At 35.5% G+C, this 3,550-nt stretch overlaps 1 long non-coding RNA gene across 1 annotated transcript; it reads right to left on the bottom strand.

Moving 5' to 3' along the window:
- Window positions 1–385: 385 nt before the first annotated feature.
- On the bottom strand, window positions 386–3,260 carry LOC122474722. Its single transcript, XR_006294993.1, has 3 exons — window positions 2,372–3,260; window positions 1,302–1,408; window positions 386–689 (listed from the first exon to the last, which is right to left on the bottom strand). It is a non-coding gene; the product is annotated as an uncharacterized LOC122474722 (long non-coding RNA).
- Between the last annotated feature and the right edge of the window lie 290 nt (window positions 3,261–3,550).

The following is a 3,550-nucleotide window of genomic DNA, read 5'->3' as shown; positions in this document are numbered from 1 at the left end:
TTTTTATTTTTTTTTTATGTTTATTTATTTTTGAGAGAGAGAAACAGAGCACAAGCAGGGAAGGGGCAGAAAGAGTGTCTCTGTCTCCACACAGAATCCAAAGCAAGCTCCAGGCTCTGAGCTGTCAGCACAGAGCCCAACGTGGGGCTCAAACTCACAAGCTGTGAGATCATGACCCGAGCTGAAGTAGGAAGCTTAACCAACTAAGCCACCCAGGTGCCCCATTGTCTTTTTATAACTCGTAGTAAATTTTGTAGTTTTCATATACTTTCTGCATATTTATTGGTAAACTAATTTTAGGATGATTTATTTTTATAGTTGTTATCGTGTATGGGGTCTGCCTACTGTTTTGTTTTCTAATTCTTAGTATAAAGGACGAAAGGAATCATTTTGGTAATATTTATTTTACATCTCTTCACTTTAACTAAGTGTTGACTAATTTTCATTTGATTATCTTGGGTGTAATATCATAATATCAACAACTGATCATTTTATCGTATGCCATTTCCTTCCTCTAGTTGTACCTCTTTTTCAACTCTTTTTCTTATTGCATTTAGGAGAGTAAATTCTTCTTAAATAAACTTTTGGTTGGGGAGACATTTAAGATGCAACAGAAAAAAATTACAAGAGTCTACAGGGATGCTGCCAATGTAGTACATAGAGGAGATTTATTGCTCTTGATGCCTATACTTGGGAAGGGGAAAAACAAGAGAAACAATAAATTAAGTCAATACCTGATAAACTCTGTCCCCTTTAAGTTACAAACCAAGAGAGAGAAGAAAATGAAGTCATAAACTTAAAATGGAGGAATGCAAAAAAGAATTGGTTAAGAAAAATATCCTTCACCATAAATAGTTTAAGAAGCACTAGTTTACTACACTAAGGTCTTGGTAAGTACCTCTGGGTCTGCCTTATAAAGCTTAAGAATCATTAAACAAAAGCCACTTTATAAAGAGACATTTTCTTTCAGCCAACAGACTACTCTCTAAAGTGCTTGAAGCCTGTAGGTCTTGAAAATAAAACTGATACCAATAGTAGTACTTTTTGAACTTATGCTCCAATGATATATGTGAAATGAAATACATAATTGTGATGAGCCACTATCTGCATATGTTTTAAGAATGGTGGATTTCATGTGCTCAGGCAGTTCAGCCAGAGTCCTTGGTCATTCTTGATAAGAGAGCTATTCCTTGCATGCCCTATAAAAAAGAAGAAAGAAAGAAAGAAAGAAAGAAAGAAAGAAAGAAAGAAAGAAAGAAAGAAAGAACGAGCAAACCTAGTGGGCATTTCTTCTAGAGTACCTGCAGAAACCAGCTCCAGGAATTGCCCTGATGAACAGGATTGACCCAGTCTTCTTGAAGATACAGAGGTGGTGGAAACAGCCCTCGTGGTGCTTCATCAGCATGCACTAGAAGGTGAGCAAATGTCACTTATAACCTGCCTGTGTCAGTCCTTTGCTCAGTGAAGAAAATATCTCCCTGATGAATTTTGAAATTCTATGTTTCCCATCAGGAAATCCAGGGTGGGAGGTTTAATTTGTACCTCTGGGAAGCTCTGGAACATGAAAGCAAATATATTTAATTAAATGTGCCTCTAGGTTGGTAACACTCCAGGATCTTGTCAAAATGAAACACGAGATCTTTTCTGGAACTTTGGGCATCTTCATCCAAGTATCCTCAGTATTCTGAAACAATTATGATTGGCTAAATATGAGGAACAAGATGTTTGCAAAAAGGAGCAAAAATATGTGAGAAAAAGGAAATAAACATAACTTCCAAGAGTGAAAATCTAATTGCCACAATTAAAAACTCACTAGATTATTTAAATAGCAGATGAGAATAAGCCAAAGAAAACTGGTAAACTAGAAGCTGGATTTCAGTAAATTATGCTTAATACTTCACAGAGAGACAGAAAGTTGGAAAATATATGTTAAGAGATGTGGAAGATAGAATGAAAAAAAGGCTAACAGTTGTCCAATTAGAGTTCCAGAAAGAGAAAATAGAGAAAATTGGATTGTGTTAGTTATCAATAACCATGTAACAAATTACCCTAAAATTCAGCTGCTTAAAAACAACAAACAGGGGTGCCTGGGTGGCTCAGTTGGTTAACCAACCAACTCTTGGTTTCAGCTCAGGTCACGATCTCACAGTTTTGTGAGTTCAAGCCCCACATTGGGCTCTGCGTTCGCAGCACAGAACCTGGTTGGGATTCTCTCTCTCTCTCCCTCTCTGCCTCCCAACTCAAGCTGTCTCTTTCTCAAAATAAATAAATAAACTTTAAAAAATAAAATAGCAAAAACAACAAACAGTTGTTTCTCATGGTTTCAGAGGGAAGTTTCAGTTTTGGTGTCAGGAATCTGAGAGCTGCTCACCTGAGTAGTTCAGCATCTAACAGGAGTTCAGGGTCTCACAGGAGGTTTCAGTCTTGCTGTCAGCCAATGCTGCAGTCACCTAGAGTTTGACTAGTTCAATTAGTCAGAATGATATAAAAATTACAAACCCGTATGTAGCTATTAACATGGCTTCCTAACATACAAAGCCAAAAAATTAACGAAGTTGCAAGGGGAAGTTGACAAATGCACCATAATTGGGGGGAATTTTAACACACCTTCTACACAATTAATAGATAAAGCAAACTATTATAATCATGGGAATAAAGAATATTTGAACAAACACAACTAATAATTTTTGTAATGGGGACAAATTAAACCCCGCACACATTATGATCAGAGAACATATTCTTTTCAAACATACGTGGAACTTTGATGAAAGCTGACCACATATCCTACCATAAAAAGATTTACAGTAAATTTCAGTCAGTATACTTCAAACCATATTCTATTTGTTCAATGCAATTATATTTGGAATAAGTAAAAACAAATATTACAAGAAAATAGATTTGGGAAAAGTCATAAACATAATTTATTAAACAATCAAAAGATTAAGAAAAATCATAATGAAAACTAGAATAAAGTTAATACTAGACTCAACTCTGATAAAGACAAAAGCTATGTGTGTTTAATAACTTTACATTCTAGAATTTAGCAGGGACCTCATCAGTAATTGTCAAATAAATATCTGAATGGATTTGAGTCATAAAAGTTAAAAAATATTGCATGTAACTGTTTATTACATTCTTGTTGCTGCCTGCATTTTTCTGAGGTAATTTTAAAAAATTGTCCTCTCACAGCTGTCAAAATGGCTAAAATTAACAACACAAGAAACAAAAAGGGTTGGCAAGGATGTGGAAAAAGAGGAACCCTCTTGCACTGTTGGTGGGAATGCACGTTGGTGTAGCCCCTCTAGAGAACAGTATGGAGATTCCTCAAAAAACTAAAAATAGAACTACCCTATGATCCAGCAATTACACTATTAGGTATTTACCCAAAAGATACAAAAATACAGATTTGAAGGGGTATGTGCACCCCTATGTTCATAGCAGCATTATCAACAATAGCCAAACTATAAAGAGAGCCCAAATGTATATTGACTGATGAATAGATAAAGAAGATGTGGGGTGTGTGTGTGTGTGTGTGTGTATATATAGGAAT

Source organism: Prionailurus bengalensis, chromosome D4, assembly GCF_016509475.1.
Source record: "Prionailurus bengalensis isolate Pbe53 chromosome D4, Fcat_Pben_1.1_paternal_pri, whole genome shotgun sequence".
NCBI lineage: Eukaryota > Metazoa > Chordata > Mammalia > Carnivora > Felidae > Prionailurus > Prionailurus bengalensis.
The sequence above is the reverse complement of the archived record's forward strand: the minus strand, read 5'-3'. Positions and strand labels throughout refer to the sequence as shown.